This window comes from Homalodisca vitripennis, chromosome 4 (genome assembly GCF_021130785.1).
Source record: "Homalodisca vitripennis isolate AUS2020 chromosome 4, UT_GWSS_2.1, whole genome shotgun sequence".
Lineage (NCBI taxonomy): Eukaryota > Metazoa > Arthropoda > Insecta > Hemiptera > Cicadellidae > Homalodisca > Homalodisca vitripennis.
Window position 1 is genome coordinate 134,489,041 of NC_060210.1, and position 19,817 is coordinate 134,508,857.

The 19,817-nt window shown below is 31.9% G+C and overlaps 1 protein-coding gene across 1 annotated transcript in view; it reads right to left on the bottom strand.

The window, feature by feature from the left end:
* Positions 1-12,011, bottom strand: part of LOC124360212 (sodium/potassium-transporting ATPase subunit alpha-like) — a 44,704-nt gene extending 32,693 nt beyond the window's left edge. Inside the window, exon 1 of the mRNA XM_046813622.1 lies at positions 11,863-12,011. The gene's annotated coding sequence lies outside the window, so the exon portion shown is untranslated. The remainder of the gene's footprint in view (positions 1-11,862) is intronic.
* Between the last annotated feature and the right edge of the window lie 7,806 nt (positions 12,012-19,817).

The following is a 19,817-nucleotide window of genomic DNA, read 5'->3' on the forward strand; positions in this document are numbered from 1 at the left end:
AGTCAGTACCAGAGAACATATACCTGATCAGTACTGTGAAATACTACCTCACAGTCTAGGTTGAGTCGAGGCTCAAGGGTCAGTGCTTGCAGAGTCATGAGTCAGGACTGTAAAATCTATATAACTCATAAATTAATTTGAAAATGAAAAATGCCTTTATTAAAGTGGTGGAGTTAGGGCTTTCAAGCCCTCTCTACCACTCAACCTCATATTATATACAGTTAATTTACAATAGTCTGATCTAGTTTCGATAAATTATTAAATTATAATTTAAATATAAAATAACAGAATTGTATAAACTACACAAAATTAAATGAGTTTAAAGTAAAAATCTACATATTAAAATGAGTTCAATACTTAAAATACAAAAGAAAAAGTTTATATATATATAACTAGTACAAGACAAACTCAAAATAAACAAGAAGACATTCAATCACTACATATAACACACCTTCTGACCACATGACCGCAACAAGCAGCAACACCTGTCACCCCCACAGGCCCCCCAGCAGCAAGCCCCTAACCCCCGCCACGAAACGTGCACGGTCCTCAATACATCTTATATCATCGGGGAGAGCGTTCCAAAGACGACAAGCTTCTTCAACAGTGAAGGATCTATTAACAAGTGTATGATCGATAGATTGGAATTGATAGTAATGTGGATCCCCTTCTTGTAGGTCGTTCACTAATATCAGAGATACATTTGAAATGATTGGACAGATAAACAGGATATTTGGTTTTGATGATTAAATGTAGAATAGAAAGTATGTGGAATTTACGTAGTTTATGAAGTATCATGAGTGACAATTTCTGAAAATATTGTGTAACATGCTCTTGACGTCTGAGATTAAAAGTAAATCTAATACAGTAGTTCTGAGTACGCTGGAGTCTGTCCGATTGTTCAACGATCATGTTATTCTTCACGACGTCACAGAAGTAAATATGTGGTAGGAAACCATATAAAAACATAATATGTTTTATCTTGAAATGAATTAAGGAATTTTGCTTAAGAAAGAAATTGATAGTCAGCCATAATAATTTTTGATGAGGTCGAAAAGGGATATACCCATTATTTTAGACTTAATGACCGTTAATTAATAATAAATAAATTGCGTGCCTGACGGTTGGTTTTAGGTGTCAAACTAAAGAAATTGGTTGAGAAAAATATGATTTTACAATAAAAGCTTTTAATTTTTAAGGGAAAATTACTCTATAAAATTTTTAAAGAAAAATTGGATACTGTTCTTATACAATGCAAGTTAGCGTTCAGCTCATTAAATATTAAATATTGTCTATATCGAACATTACATGCTACATGTTATACAAACTGTTTATGTGTATTTTGTTTCAAACAAACAAAAACAGTTAAGCAGCTCAATATATCGCTTGTTTCTCCTTAAAAGTGTATGTATCCTTAATAACACGATTAATTACAACTCTTTAATTCTAGATTTGGTTAACAACCATGGGTACAACCAGCAAAGGTACAAAATACCGTTATCCTTTAGAAATATTTTAATTAAACATCATTCCATTTAATTTTAATCAACAGTAAATTGTTGAAAGCTCTGAACATTAGCAATAAACCTAGCGTGAAATAAGAAATTCCATCACTCAAAGACTCTTCTCGTGCGTTCAGTAGCCTTGCAAGGTGACTATGAAAGGAAGATCGTGGATATAGAATCCTTAAACTAAGATGGAATCAAGCACCACTCCATTTTAAAATAGAAATTTTATTTTAGCGCTACTATAAGTACGCAACGTTTGTTAGTTACGTTCCTATAGTAACGAAGCACATTTGCCAGTAACACTTTGCTGAAGAAGTAATCTAGGACTCGTTGCCAAGTTCATTTATCTTTATCCACTACAGTGAATGTGGCCAGCAGACCTATTTAGCCCCAGTTTGACTAGGAATCAGAACTGAAACCCAACTACTAAATTGTTCAGTTCCGAAAATCTGGTGCATATATGAAACTAACAGGTACGCAATTCACACTACGATCAGGCACGACACCCATCTGTCTAGAGGAGTACTATCGAAACTCCCATTAGGCGTTATCCTTTGATACGTTTCTTATTTATGTAAGAATAAATCCAAGATCCTTGCGGTGAGGGGAATATTGAGTTAACTCATTTCAGCTACGCTTGCAAAATTTACCTTGAAAAGTTATGGAGATATTATCCTCAAACTAAGATGGAATCAAGTAATCTCCTTGATTATGAGACAACTGTTCCATATCCATAAATCGTAGAATATTAAAAGAGAAATTTTTTAGGATCCTCATGGTGACGGGAAAGGTAAGTTAACTTATTCAACTATATTCTTCCAACGTGTACCTTGAATTCTACCTAATGTTACCTAATATTCTACCTAATAAATCTGGGAGTGCCGATGGCCGAGCGGTCTAATTCGTTGGACTTTGTGTCTGAGTTAGAGATAGCGCAGGTTCAAATCCTGTCTGTGACCGTTGTACTTTTTATCAGGAAACTCAACCTCGCACTGTATCGACTCTCCCCTTTATTCTGTTTGATAAGATCCTCGTACAGGCCAGTGTCCCATGAGGACGGACAAAATAAGGATTAAAAGGGGATTGGCCTCTCCTTTTTTAACAAAAAATATCTGTAACTGAAGGTTTTAATGCATAACGAAGGCGTAGTATCCAATGGCTAATCTAATAAAACTATTTATCAGAGCCCCTTAAAACCATTACATTAGATCCTGTTTAAGTTTTAGAAATAAAATAAGAATCTGTTCGCAAAATTTTAAACTGAGAATAATGAAACATAATAAATATACACTCCTTATTAGCTTACAACGGCTTGCCGATAATTGTCAAGGTGTCATTCACACATATTTCTTTATATTACTACTTTGTTTCATAAATCACTAAAATCTTTATAAATTATTAATTTTTAGGATTTTCAGCTATAAATGTTATTTAAGTAATCACATTTAAAGCATTTATGAGGAGTGTATTTACAATAAGTGAAATATCTCACCCTGCAAAACCACTAGTTTCATATTTTCAAAAGATATTTAGATAACTGAAAAATTTTTTGTTAACACACTGTCGTGAATTTACTGTCTAATAATATATGACAAGAGCAATATAATAGCCATTTTCTAAGGTGGTTGAAATATTATCTAAAAAAAAGCAATTGAGATAAGTTACATGATGTCAAAATTTTCATTTTTCGTGGATTTGTGCGTCATCCTTTTAAGTGTAAGATACTTAAAAATTACGGAAAGTTTTTTATAGATAATAATGACATACGTACTTTTGTATGTGAATACTTGATTTCAAGAGGTCATTGAGATACAGTGTGGGTAGTCAGATACGGACAGAGTTGAACATTTTCAGCCGACTGAATATAAAAACTAAATCCCAGATAAACTAATAAAATGAATCATAAACATAATTATCGTGTCTAAAAATAGTATTGCCATGAAAGAAGTCGCTGCTCCTGGCTCGTTGGACAACAAACAAACACATATCAAAGGTAAGCTATCAACTGGCGTCACGTTCCTACAAAACTGCTCTCAATGATCAGTTATCCGCTAATGAATGTCAGTGATAAGAAAAGCTCTCGAACTTTTTATGCATGTGATTGTTAGAGGAGACAAATCTTTGCATTTTATCACGGCTCCGAACTGGTCAGAGATAACGCAATAAGTTGTTGTGATAATACATTCTTCCTTGCTAGCGTCCAGCATTATGAGGAACGTTTTTTTCAACACCAGCATTGTAAGGAACAAAACCTTTTCCAACGCAAAATATATTCATGGAATAATCCATCTGATTCTATAACCAGGCCTTATAGTTCTATTGTTTGGAATAATCTACAGATTAATGGAACTAACACCTAATTAAAATTGGAAATTTTAAAATAAATGAGTAGAAATAAGTGTCCTACTTGTTTATCTATCCTGTATTAAGTTCAGTAAAAACTGATTCCAAACCATTCAAAAATAAGACAAATATACCATTAAGTGTATTTAAAGAATTGCATGACTTAGTAATGTATAAAAAAGTGTTGTATAATATTAGTAATGTTGCAGCTTTCAATGTTATATTATGCAGCAAATAATCGAATAATTTAAGTTACTTGCAGCCATTTTTATATAATATTGAATTTGTTAGAGAGTGTATTCCTTAACAAGTAATATCCTTTATTATTAATAATATATATTAACTAAACACTGAATATGTAATTTTTGGAATATCAAAACATGATTCCGAATTTTTAGTGTATTACAAGCTAATAGTGAAGTATTCGGAAAATTCTAAGTACTAGTAATAAAGCTTTCTATATTTCGTTCGATTGCCTTTTACTACGAAACCTACGGGTTTATGTTTTCTGGTTAGGAAGACTTTTCGCCACACATATATGTTAATATTTGTATGTACATTCAGATAACGTCACATACTGGTATAATGTGTATGTACGAATGAAAAAACTTAGTTTACGATAATTAATATAATACTAAGAGTGTATATTGTCTTGAAAAAAAAAAAAATATTATTATTATTAAGACCACAAGTTACTGAAGACGTCTGTATAGTAACTATAACAAAGAGTTTACTACATAACCAAAGGTACGCTTAATAGCCGCTATATTAATATCACCAAATGCCATAAATCTTGCAAAAATAATGGTTTAGAAGCCGAGAACACTTTGCAGTATATAAGCACACCGTGTAGTTATTCGTGAATGAATATAAGAGTTCTACAAGTAAGATATTGATCGTTAGCCAACGATATGATGAGACTAAAGTCATTTCAGCCAAATAATCGTTCTTTATTGGCTGACACTAATTTAACATTCATTACAGTGGCTAACGGTTGGTTTTAGGTGTGTTAAGCTTGAGAAATATTATCTGAGAAAGATTTTTAATTTATATTTTAAAACCATTTCATAACATCACATTTCGACCTCCACTAAAATTGGTATGGTCGATGTTCAATTTTTAATAGAAAATTCCTTTATCGATATCACGAAATTCATATCACTATAAAGTTCACATACCACACAAAACTAATGATTATCACAAATTGTTATTCATTCTTTTTAAACATTGCAATGACTAAAATTACTTTAAAACACATAATTGATTGATAGAACTTTCTAAATATTATTCTCTCATATTATTATTTTTTTCTCAAGAATAAATTTAAAACTTGGTGTTTTTTACATTGGTTTTTCCTTAAATCGTTCCGGTACACCTGTAAAACTGTTAAGGTCATTTGATAAATGGCAAGCGATTATGGTACTTTAAGTACTTTTAGCGATATTCCGAACACATTTAATTTATAAGTGGTTAGTAGCTTAACCAGCAAACAAATTTCGCTGAGCTAGGCCCCATCAATTCTACTAGGTAGCTGTACCGCATTGTGAATCCTGTGACAATTCTGTGGTTATCTTTTAACTGTTCTATGGTTCTGAGCTAAGTCGATTTGGCATTATGTCTCACAACAGTTGATGGCATTATAATCTAAGGAGGTGGTCTACTAACTTATAAAAAAGATTTCGTAAATGAACCATACATAGTGTGAGTTAAGGATATGGATACTCCAGTTTTTGTACTGGGTTGAGATAGAAAGCTCTAGTTTCCACTGTTCTTATTTTACCAAAACTTTTAAAATGACGTATCACTTACAGGGTTTTTACATTTAAAAACTTTGAGCCGAAACATTCCATTTTGCGGGAATGGGCAAAGTTATAACAGTGGCTAAAATGTTTACTTCTATTTCCTAGAAAGGTGTCCCTAGTTCCATCCCATCCATCTTTATCAATCAAAAACTAAACAGAGCGTATCCATACTTTTAACTCACACTGTATACTGTCTATTGATTAACCTATGTCTTTTAGAAATAAGTGGTCCTAGAAGAAGAAACAATCCTCCTACGCTAAAGAGTGAATATACATAGTACATTTGAATGGTCTAGTTCAAACGACATCATTAGTAATATGGATAACAACATAAATTTCATACTTTTATACTTTTTGGAGAATCCCAGTACCAGAGGGTTCGCTAATGCTTAACCTATAAGAGAATTGGTTTTTGTAGAATATACGTAGCTAAAACCCTGAAAAGTGAATTAGAAATAACTTAATAATTTTAATACAACATACTAAATTTGGCCTTTTTTCATGTTAAGTTCTTGTTTTAAAGCAGGATATAACAACGTACAGGTATATTAGTGTACCGCAATACTTATTATCGACAACATTAATAGTTGCTTATTCAGTGAGTGTGTGTGTAACCATTTATTTAACCGAACATGTACTAAAAGCAATTAATCTACGAACTAGATTTTTATTATAGTTTAATGGTTAATATGTTATAGCGTATTTCTGAATATATATAAAATAATTAGTATCCACTCTTATACATATGGAAAAAATATTTTTTACGCATACCTAATGTTTTAAAATACGCCCTCCACCAGGTAGTCTTCATAATGATCAGTCACATGTAAATAATTCTAACACTAGATTAGGTTTAGTTGAATCTGTGGGGTAGTCGAATCTAAAAAATAGTACTTACATTCCTGTACATCATGCAGCAAAAGGAAATAGCTGTAGTTCCAATTTAAACCCGTCTTTTAATAATTTTCTCTTAGTGAAATGAGTTGAGATGGAGAACATGTTATATTTTAAATTAACGAAAATAATTCTATTTACAGTGTCTACATTTTAGCCGCTAAGCTATATTAGAAAACTGTAAACCACGATACGATAGAATATGATATTTCAAACATTGAAATTATCAATTCAATGATGACAGGTCACTTCCTTCCCTGGTTCTTTCCAGTACTGAGTGAAAACTTGAGGTAATCAATCAAACACACTGACGTCACGTTTCTGCAAAAAGTGTTATCAGTAATCTGTTATCAGAGAAGTTGGTTATGAATGTTACTGCAAGAAATCTCTCTGAATGATTAATGCATGTGAATGTCTGGACTACTCGACAAATCTTATCTTAGTTCTTCTCTTCAACCGGTCCAAGATTTTGTATTTAGCGATTGTGTTAGTCTACATTCCTGGGAAAAATCCTTTCTGACATGACACGGATCAAGATTTGTTTAGATTGAATATGGACACCCAGTAATAAATATTGTCTGATTTACAAATAAATACAAGTCTAATGAGTATAAATCCAAATCAGTATTCATTTGCAGAACGTATAGTATCATACAGTATTTTAAAAATCTCAAAATAATAACTAATAACCGATTTCGTAAGGGTTTACAAATAAATTAATTACGCCTTTAGAACTCTCCATTTTTGGTACGTTGTTCTTCAAGAGTTTCAAATTCTGTGTAGTTATTTTCTTTTACAGCCATTACTTTTGGAATAATACTAGGTTAAAGTGGAGAAAACTAGCATTTTAAGCAGAAAACCGTTTTATTCTTCATATTTTTTGTTATCATAATCCACAATAACATATAAAAAGACTTTTCCTTTTACTTTAATACATGGGTGAATACTATCCAATCAGCAACAATTATTTCCAAGGTAATATAGGTGTATACGTTAATGTGTTAGATGGTTGAAGTGAGATGTTTAACGTGTAAGAGAGTATGCCGGGACCCGGTTCCGTCAGGGATCTTCTTTAGAAGAACAAATAAAGTATGAGCATGAAAAGTATGAACTTGTATATCTTCACCCAAATAGAAAAGAATAAAGATACAAATTTGAACTTATAATCTATACATATAAGGTATATCTCCAGAGAGTGACATAACTGTTAATAACTATCAGGTCCGAAGGAAGTTACATTTACATTTTAAGAAAATCATAATAGAAAATTACTAATGAAAAAGAAACTTTCTTTATAAAATCATGTCATCCCTTTCTAGTTATCATTTATAATACATAACGTAAAATATTCATATAGTAGTTTAAAGAAAGATAAAATCGTTTTTCTTGGAGCATAATTAAACACTACTCCTAAATTCTTCAAACGGCAACAACTTTTTGTAGAATGATATTTTAATCATTCTAATATTCCTGTCTGGAGAAGGAATTTTTATTAGTTATGTTCTAAAATTCTTTTTTAATTAAAATATGATTATACTCTTAATAGTATACAGGCCAATGGTAGAGTTTCTGCCAATATCATTATCCTATAATCATAATTATGCGAGAAATTACTACTTATGCGACTACTTATGCGAGAAATTTTTGAAATACGGACAACTCAAATCATCGTATCTAGCACAATATATAGCAATAGTCCCAAAAATTAAGTATTCTAAGGTTTCAAATAATAGTTAGTTATTTTAGAATATATTGTACATGCTACTCGTATATTTTATACAAAAATGTATTCAATCAAATGTTAAATCAATTGCATATGCCATGGTACATAATTAATTGCATACTCTTCATTCCATTTCATTGAGTTTACTTTAATTAAACTAGTATTCGCACAGTTAAAAATGTTATGAAATAAATAACCTCTTCTTGAATCAACTATTACATCTACAGGATACATACCGAATGGATAAATTAGTTTTCTGGCAAATTACAGTGCATAATCTATATTAATTTTATATTTACGTAACGCACAGTTTAGAGGCATCACCACTTACTGGGCAGCTTTATGAACTTCTTTTCCAGATGCAACGAAATATCCATATGCATTTATGTTGCTGGCAATGTTAAAGAACTGTAGACATTTTATATTTTACGTAATACATGAGAGGACAAGTCTCATACACTATAACTTACGTACTCTGAACATATTTTCTGGTCCCTCGATACCTCTAATCACATAATTCTGCATAATTCAATAAACCTTATTTTTTATTGATTCCTTGAGCTTCGAATAATCTGTGTAGAAGGTCTTTAAGTGAACTAAACAAAGAAGGATTTTTATATCAAACTACCACATCAGTGGTTTCAATCAGCCAGATATTTTCAAACTTGTGGTTTTCACAACCACAGGTATATTCTATAATTAATTAATTTTTTATTTCTTTTTTAACTTCAGGGTCATGTGTGAATTTGCAATTTCAATATAAAATATTTAAACAAGTTGAAAATGTCTTAAAACATACATTTAAACAGACAAAGTCACTACCAAGCAGTTGACTTTATAAAGGAGAAGCGGAGTCCTACAAAGCTGTAGGCAACATAGAGAACACAGAATCGTAACAGTTTACTTATCTTCTACAAGGTGTTTTATAGTTTTTGTTATGGATATTTGTTAATTACACTTAAACGTCAGGTATGAATGGTTTTAAACGTTGCAAGTAATTAGATCAACAATCAGCGCAGCAATTATGAAGTATATGAAGTTTCATGAATGAATACAAAAGACGGATTATATGCAATATTTGATCCAAGACAAGGATATTTACTTTATAATATTTTTGAACTGTACTGACATTGCTTACAGTAAATTCATTTACACAGGCAAAATAAGTACGTTTTGTATCTTATGTATTTTACATATATTTAATGTATGTAATGAAGCATATGTATCTAGTGTACACTCGATGTTTATTTAATTTATCATTTGTAATAAATACACGGAGCAAAGCATGTTATTAAATAACTCAAATATATTTTAAAATTTTCTTAACATTCTGATTTTATATGTTATTTTTTAGTATATTTTGCTTTATAACTGTGCTACATACGATGCTATGGGGTTTCCGTATTTTAAAAATGTCCGGTATAAATAGACAGACCGAGATACACACAATACAATTATAGGTTCATTATACTGATCAATGAGATTTGAAAAATCGGCAGCGGCTGTCTCATTTTTATGTATACTTTTAGTTACGAGGCATTCCATAACAGATAAAGTTAGATTATTTAACTAATATAGTCTATATTTGTGTCGAAAATTTCATAATTCGTATTAACTTATCAAGCACAACCTCAGAAGGAAGTTGTAAACTAAATGGTAAAGATTAACACCTACTTTTAGGAGAAGAGAGTCACCAATATTGTCTAATCTTGCGTAATTCAGTAACGTAGTCCTAATTTTATAATTATCACTACAAATTTAAAGAAAATTATGACTTTCGTGTTTTGTATGTTGTTTATCAGCTTAAAGCTACTTTGAAAGAGTTTGAGTAGGTGTTTGTTTCGAATCTATTAAATAAGTAGAAAGTATTAAACATTTTATTATTAATAATAATAATTAGTCGATGAAATAGTTAAATATTATTTTTAGCAATCATTTAATGTCAATTTTGTTCAAAAGATAACACATTGAGGGTTACACCATATAATGAGCATTGTTAAATTATTTTTTTAAACGTTTCCTCAAAAACTGGTTATTACGTAGGGTATTTAAATGGTCAAATTTAGATATGTCCAGGAAAGTTATGGACAACTTCATTACAGTTTTAGGTAACTTTGTGTCATTGCTGACATTTGAACGTTGATTAGGTTTCAATAATAAGTATTGTTTAAACTATCACAAACCATTTGGGATTTATCTTATGACATGTAGACTGTTTAATAATAAAAGGACCTATTTGGCCAGTGTCGAACTGGGTCATTGTTACAACCATGTGCGCACTGTGTTTAGCATATGCTCCCTTGTTAGCATATGAATACAGTAATAACGGTATCTAAAGTTTATAACTTAAGAAAATTTTTAATTATAACATAATAAGTAATAACTTAAATACATTGCTTTGTATTTATAATGAATATTATCAAAGAATTTGTCATGTGACAACGTCAAACGAAACGTTGTCGACAAACGTAAAACTTTGTATAGATATAATGAATTATTTGTAATAACCTTACAACTAATCAAATAAAACTTTTCGATGTTAAAGGATAAAATTGAAGCTTTAAACAATTTAGTCTAATAAGGAGTATTATATACTGATTAGGAGTAATACTTACTGATTACTTAAGCTATGAACGTAACGTATAAAGTAACGTAACGTAGTATAAAGAGTATCATTATACTATATATTTTTTAATAAATCGTAATATTGTTACGCAACTTCACAGGAAGATACAATTTGAACCTACTGACCATGTTTGGACGGTACAGCCAGCAGAGGAAGCCCAAGGTATAAACTAACCTCGGAACTCCAGGAAACTAGTATAGAGTTGTGGCCCGATCGACAGTTTAATGGCTGTTTAAAGACAAACTGTTAGCGTTCGGCGTTTAGGTAGAAATAGAAACGCCAGACAGATGTTAAATGTCAAGAGTGAACTAGTTTTAACCAACTCGTTCTACTCTGGTCGCCGATATTAATATTGTGCCCTAACATGCAGACACTTCGGTTTCATCTATCAATGGATTATCTCTCAAACAATGGAACCAATTACTGTTATCTCGCTTTATTTTACACAAAGGTGATATAGTATTTATGTGTACATTTTGAAATATAATCATCTTATATTAAAACATTCATAGAGAAATTTTAGTACCACGTTAGTTAATTGCAGTGATGTTGGTTAAAATTTTACATATTACTTTAACTGGCACATTCATTGAATTAACATCCATATATATGATTTTTTATTTGATTCCAAGATGCGAACATTTTGTGGGAAAGGATATCCTTTAAATAACCAATTAAAACTCACGATTTGGTACGAGTAACATTTTTAACTTAACTGTTGATCTTTTATTGAAAGTTACTGAAAGATGTTTCAAAAGCAGCTAATTTTTAAGTATGTTCAAACCTTTTAATTTTTAATTTAAACTTTCTTCAGTACGAGTTGTATTCCGTTTCTATTCTAATTCGGTAATATGCCTGCTCTTACTGAAATAAAAACTTGTTAGATTAAACTTGTTATACGACCTCACAGGGACATGAACTGTAATTGTGTATAAATGCGTACTTTGAGAGACAAATTGTACTCACCAAAAAAACAAAGGTAATCCAAGAGAGGGCACTGAGCACGAGCACCAAGCACCACACAGCCCGCACGACACTGGCCAGGAAGCGAGAGACCGACACGTGCGCAAGCGCTGCCTCAGCAACCCCCGCGGCCGCCAGATATAACCGGTAAAGTGCTGACTGACCACGGGCTGAGGCGCGAGTGTGCCTTGCCGGCCGACTCAGCTCATATGTCTACAATCTAGAGAGCCTGTCAGCACCCCTGATAACGCCACCACTATTGACTGATAACGCTACTCTTTAGTTGCATTACCTTGAACGTGCAGTGTACGTTACAAAGAGGGTTCAAGATTGTAACTTCGGTATAGCTATTGTATGTAGTTCTGTAATGCTGGTCTTTGTTCATTTTCCAGTTTGATCCATGGAATTGAGATTCAAATTGTGGATCGTGCACGATGTTGCCATACGACTGTAATTAGTCATACAGTTTTATATTATTCTGCACAATTTTATTTAAATAATGATTCATGTGTGTTTTAACCAATAGAAGGTCTTGGAAATCACGAGATATAGAGTAATGACTGTGCGTCTGTAGCATTGCATTAAATAAAATATATTTGACCTTCAAGTCAATAAAAAATCATTTTATTTTACCTGCGTCCATAACATAAAAGTAAATTAAACTGACGAAAATACAACGAAAGAAGAAAGAATAAATGTGGATTTGTTATACTGTGACACTAAATATTTAATTAAGTTAATATAATATAACTAAAAAAAATCGAGTTGGTGTATAGGACCTACGACATATAGAAACAGTAGTATTTATATAAAAGACTTCGTATTTATATTGCTAACATGAAATCAATATTTTACTAAAGTTTTGAATACGATTCTATACAAGCAATTTAAGGAAAACAATAATTGTGTGTTATCAACTACTAATTTAGTCACAATTGTATTGCTGAATACTGTTTTTAATATCAAGACCGAACAACTCACAAATAAAAACTAATGATAATGAAAACGAATAGATTTGTTGATTTGAGCCTGCGGGGACTAGTCTTATGTAAAGCATGTCTTATATGAAAATTAGACAATTGATGAAACAAAAGTTGAAACTAATTTAGATTTAATTTTCATAAAGGCAAAAATGAGTGTTCAAGCTGAATAATCTAAGAGAAATTATGGTTAATATATTATTAAATTTTGTAATGTTTATCTTAATTTGGAAACCGTTACACGCAAGAAGTTAGTTTCCGATCACATAAGTCTAATTAACGCCTAATTAAATAATATTTACCAATTAAACTTAAACAGTGGAGAAACAAAAAGGTACGCAATATACTCCACCGTAGTCTAGGGTTGAGGCTCTCTAAAAGGGAGGTCACGAGTTCGATTCCCGGGAAGTCGATTAGGCTACAAATGGGTTTGGATCATTTAAAACGTTTAGTGTACTCAGTAAAAATTACCATTGGCACTGAAAAAACCCTGAGCTCCTGAATTTTAGTGACAAAAATAAAGGCTATTTAGTGTCACAGAGAATAAGTTTATTTGCCAATGGCGCAGTGTAATGGTTACGGCGGTTATCGCAAGATAACCGAATCAAGCAACATCGAACGTGGCTGCTACCTGGAAGGGTGACCGCTGAGCGATCCTGTCCTTGCAAGCAGTCCGCCTGCTCGGCCATTGGTGGTTGGGAAGTCAGCTTGAAGCCGTTGGCCCCAAGTTAACTGTTAGAGAGAGATTCTTAACCCTAACTTCTTCTGGTGAAATAAAACATTACTTTAAGTCTAACTTAACTTTAAGACTGCAAGTAGAATTGTTGAGGTTAACGTCAAAAATCAGACAGTTCATGTTTTGGTATTTAAGGTTATTATAATTATATTAATAACTACCGAGAAGTATTCTATGACAATTTTAAAAACTTCCTTTGTGTATATTATTTACATTTACTCTATATCATTGTCCAGTATGACAGATAGTGAAGCAGTGGACCTGTACAGACGGAGAATCAATCGTTCCCATTAGGCAAACTAGGCGGCCACCGAGGACGGCAGCTTTGAGGGGTGGCAAAAAGAAGAAAAATTACCAGAATGTGTATAAATTACTGTACAGAACCCGAGCCAAAAGTACATAAAACAGGCTCGTGTAACTTTAAAACTCAACGTCTATCATACCAAACATTACTTAGACTGTCAGCGTAAACCTTACGCATAAGTTGACTATAGTACAAGAAGCCTCTGTAGTTACCCTGTATGTAACAGGGCATGATGACACTGTGACGTGGCCTTGAAAGTTCATATTGTTGTATCGCTTCTATAAACCCATTACCACTACTTTTCTAAACCTTTACTCAAGCCAGTGGATCACTCAATCAATAGGCTAGTTTTGATGGTTCTTTATCGACTCTGTGTGGTTTTTTACCGGTATCTGATGTAGCTTGATTATTCAAACATCTCGTACGCAAGAAGATAAACATGGAGTTAAAATTGAACGGAAAATAAGCATTTGTCTCAAATCCATAAATCCTTCATTCCAAGAACAGATTTTATAGTGGAGCGCCTAAGGGTTTTGAATTCGGATTACAATTAAAGTAAATGAATTTATATCGTCGATGTGGTATTTTTTCAGGCTATAAACTACAATGTTTACCAAATATTGTTTGTGATCTAGATTTTTTCACGTCGAAACAAATTACTATCAAAACTATCAAAGATTATATAGTTTTGCTTTAAATGGTATTTTTTCATATTATATGTGATATTTTACCTAATTAGATATAGTAAAACATCTAATAAGAACACCACTGTGTTTAAAATGTTTTTGGGCGGTGCAAAGTACAGCGGAATTTTGTCTGCTAGCTTATTTATACAATGATACTTGTTCCTTATATGTTGTGTATATAACAGTAAAAAGCCGTGTTTTAGGAATAATTCTTGTATATGTTTAATAGAAATTGTATACAAGACAGATTTTTCAATTAAACATTTACAAACCAATTTGTATGCTTTCTTTTCTGTATTGCAGTTGTTATTTGATTTAACACTGCTGTTCATTATTGGATGATTAATGAAATAATAGATAAATCGATGATTGACATTGGCTTTAAGAAAAACCATATAATAATATTGAATAAAATACAAGGAATCTTAATTATTTTATTAATTTCTTCTATTAGTTTTCGAACAATGGATAAACTAACGACTCGCAGCATGACCGATGGGCTTAGCTGTGTTATACGTAAACACCTGGGTTCAACTTGAGAAGAAAATTCTAGTTTTGGTGCTTATAAAACAAATTTTTATAAAAACTTACAAATTATCGGAAAATATATATTAATAAGAAAGCCATTGACTGTATAAAAAAGGTAAGTGAAGTTTATTTACTTTCGCCTCAGAAAAACGTTTAGAAGTAACACGAATTTCCCTATCTTTAATTGGGAAAATACTGCATCATTTGTGTGCATTAAATTGATAAGGTAAATTGCAAATTGATATGCAATATATGAAAGAATTACAGTATAAAATAGATCCTACGTTCTGGCATGCAAGTGATCAAAACTATTGAGCAAACCTTTATGAAAGGAATGAGTGCCGAAAGAGGTACTTCTAAAAGTGATGCCACTGAAACTGTAGTATACAAATGAATCAAGAGAGTTATTTATGGCCAGAAAGTTTTAAAGCTATAGAATATTATACTGTATATCTTTCAATAAAAGTCATCAACACATTGATTAGACACATCTTTAAACAACACAACCCTTTTCCTAATACTGATGCCGTTATTTCTATTACTACCGGAATTACTGGAGACAAAGAAAACTTTTGTTACGATGCTTTTGAATCTGATTTAAAGCAAGGAAAAAACAGAGAGACAAAACCTATGCAAATTGAAATTATTAAGGAAAAATTAAATAAATTATCTAATGGCCAAAAAAATGAAAATACATGATCCACTGCTTCTGTTTCAATGTATAAACATCACTACAACATAAAATAGTTTATTAATTAATTTACAAGTATAAAAAATAATTTTTAATTTTGAAAAAATAATATACATGTGACGTTATTTCTACATAGCTCGGTGCCTAGCAACGAAGATTGTTATTGTTAAGACAGTTTGTTTGTCTAATTTGTAAGATTTTGAGCAGTCTATCAATTGTACTCACATCTCGTTACCATGTATATACAAGGTTTGTTATTTAATAGGAATCAAACGCAACCTTTTCCTATATTGGTGATTTCGACTTGATCTGAATACGTAACCTTCTGATCTGGAAAAGGTTTAGGTTGGTGCCTATTAAATAATAAAACTTATATATGCAGGTTAACGACATGTGTATTTACTGATTACAAGTGATAGACTGTTCAAAATATTACAAAGTAAACGAACTGTCTTTATAATAACAACAACCCTCATTGCTAGGCACCGAACCATTTGGAACTACTGTCACATACCCATATATCATAAGCCTATTTCTTATTACAAGTATAGTAAATCCCTATGACTAAATCCTTCGAACAATACTGTTGGACGGATCCATAGATTTTAACCAACATTTACATGGTCCAAATGTTGAACCACAGAGACGAAGTTCTAGGGCCAACTCCACATTTTCACAACAATCCTAGAGGATTTAGGGACCCATTGACTTTAACCAAAATTGACATAGATATTCCTTGAGATAAATGACAATCATTATTTAGTCCCCTTTCCCTTGGAGACAAGGGGCGCAGTTCAAGAGCATAAATGTTTTTCGGACACTTCCTCTGCATGGCAATGGGAATGGATGTATCAATATTCGTGAGAATTAACTTACCTAAAGACTTGAAATTTTGCTTGAAGCCTTATTTCTGCATAAGGAACCTAGCGTTAGGAAACACCATATTTATTTTATGAGTAACCACGATGAATACGAAAGCATTATTGAACAAACCAATTTGTAAATAGACTTGATTACAAACTAAAACACAAAATTAATTTTTGAGGCACTAAATCAGTACAAAAGTCTCAAGGTTTTAATATTTCGATCACGCTTGTGTACAAGTTCACGGAGCCGTTTATCGAGGGAACTAAAGTATTTCCTTAGTCATCAATAAATTGTGATGACGAATATTCTGTCAATCAAACAAAGAAGAGCAGAGTGATAGAGAAGACAAGACAACAGCACAGAGACCAGGAAGTAAGAGCAAAGCCACACAGATAAGCTGGCTTCCGGGAACGAGGTTATAATAATAATTTTAGGTCAATGACCTAAAAAATGGCTGCTTTGAAAATTCTTTCTCTTCACACGTCCAATCTCAAGCATAAAGCCTGGAATCTCACGACCACCTAAACTGTTTGCAAAAATACACTTCATTGCGAGCAAGTGCATCATAGAATAAGTCATAGATTATACTGGGTATTATACTCGTATACCCCAGTTGCTGCTTAGTTGATCAAAACAATTTTATATTTATATTTAAAATTATAAAAATTAATTTAGTAATTTGAAACGACAATTTATTAATTTAGTTACCTTCTTCTGCAGTTTACTCTTCGTATAATTGGCTCCAACAAGAACACACACTCATTTGCGCCATTGAACCTTATTAACACCTTCACTGCGGACGACTCATTTACCTAATTTAGGACAGTTGTAGTAATAGTGAGGTGCGTTCACCACAATTAACGTGTTAATCCATGGTGCATTTCTAGCCAGAGAATAGGGTTTGTAACTTTGATACATTTCTAGCTACAGAATAGGTTTTTAAACTGTGATAAATTTCTAGCTATAAAATAGGAGGTTGTTGAAATATTACACATTTCTAGCTACAGAATGGGTTTTTAAACTTTGATACATTTCTAGCTAAAGAATACGGTTTTAAACTTTGACACATTTCTATCTAAAGAATAGGTTTTTAAAACTTTGATACATTTCTAGCTATAGAATACCTTATTAACGCATTCATTGCGACGCTAAAATTATGTACCTACCGGGACAGCCGGAGAATTTGGTAGGTACGTTTACCGGCAATGTGTGGCAACAATTCCATTCATATATTTGAAGGCAATTCAACAAAGTTCCTGGTTACAATAAACTATCGACAGCAAAAGTTTTAACTGATCTACGGCACTGATGTCACATGTATTTGTAATAATTTGTTTAGACAATAACATGAATGGAATAAAGCGTGTTATTATTTCTAGCAGACGCCTTCAAACTTGTTCAAGCAAAACATGCATTACTCACATGTAATTCGTAATGCCTGTTACATAAGCTCAGTTACAACGTCCGTCCTTGTACCAAAGTTCAAATTTTAAAACTTTATTACGTATAAATAAATAAATATATATATATATATATATATATATATATATATATATATATATATATATATATAGACATATTATACATTATACTATATAATATTATTCTTTGATGGGTTCATGAAGAATTCCATGAAAGTTAGTCACTCTTCTAGGTCTAGATATCATTTAAGAAAATAATTTTGTTGCTGAATTACACACCAAAGAAAGTAAAGAAACGTAAAACTCACACAGCACAAGATGTTATCCAACGCATGTCAACTGTTCAACTCTCAAAAGTTTTGCTCTGAGCGGAAAAATATTTACAATCAACAATCTGATTTAAAAAAATATCTGAGTAGAAAGTCACAAGTACTTATAGAAAGAGTAAGAGTATACCCCAAAATATTGTAATAATGCTCCATCTCCTAATAACCATAATATCATAAATGCCATGAGGTGTCCCCTAATAATAAATGCGCCCTAAATTAAAAGAAGATAAACTGTTGTGTTTCAATGAATTTAAAATTAACAGAGTGTGCCGCAGAATATCAAATTCCTTATGGAATTATAAAAAGAAGTGTAACGACCTAATAAGTACATACAAAACCTCAGGTGCAAGAGTACGGCTCTTTAACCTTGACGTCCTGGAATCCATGTTCAAGGAAGCTATAATATATTTAGTATAGGTTTTCTTGGGAAAACGATCCATTTCATCCCAGTTTGTTAAATTCCGAGATTTAATATAAATTTCATTTTGCGAATCTGTAATCTCCGTATTTAATGTAAGTACTCGTACTTTTGGCTTCAACCAGTTTATAGGCTAAATGATTTTTGTATAGATTTGGACAAAAATAATAATACGTACTTTCTGTCTCTACAAAGAATTTACCTCTGTACCCACGATGCTTGTAACATTAATGTAAACAGAGTTAGTAGTGTTCAGTTAGTCTATCTTCTTACGTGGCCATTTGGTCTTCTTATAAAAGAATAAAGGTTACGTAAACAACCTATGGATTCAATATGCATGTGTAGACTACTAAAACTATTTCTCTGTCATTATACAGTAGTTGTCAGACCGTCATAAAACAATTACAAAATGTTACACTAATTGGTCATTTATATCAAAAAGATAAGAAAATGTAACATAAATGTCAGTCTGCAAAGTACTTTTGGGATGTTTTATTCACTTTGAGAGCAAATCAAGTACTGACAGACTAAGAGTGCTGCTGGTTGTGATACTATCAAGTTGAATTTGACTATTTTATGTACTAGGCGTACCTCTTGGAGACAGATAAACCTCTTTAGTTCATTGTCTTGCCGAATTGCGGATATTGCCTTGAAGATGGATATGCTTTGACGCGTGTGTTCTCTGACAACGAACAAATTAATTGGTTTTTATTGGTGATATCTTGATTGATAACAATTTAAGTGAGTCTAATGGTTTAATAATAATGAAATTTGTACTGCTTTTACTGCAACATAGTCACAGCTTGTACACCTATCTAAACTGAAGGTAGATTTCATCACTTTTATCTTTTCGGATAGTACACATTCCTTCAGGCCTCATCAGCGCTTGAAAACGATGTGAACATTTTTGTATTGGTTAAGTAATGTGGAGTCATTTAAAACCACTGAATTACATTGGTTCTCTTTCTTGTTCGGCGATGGCTGTACAAAGATATACT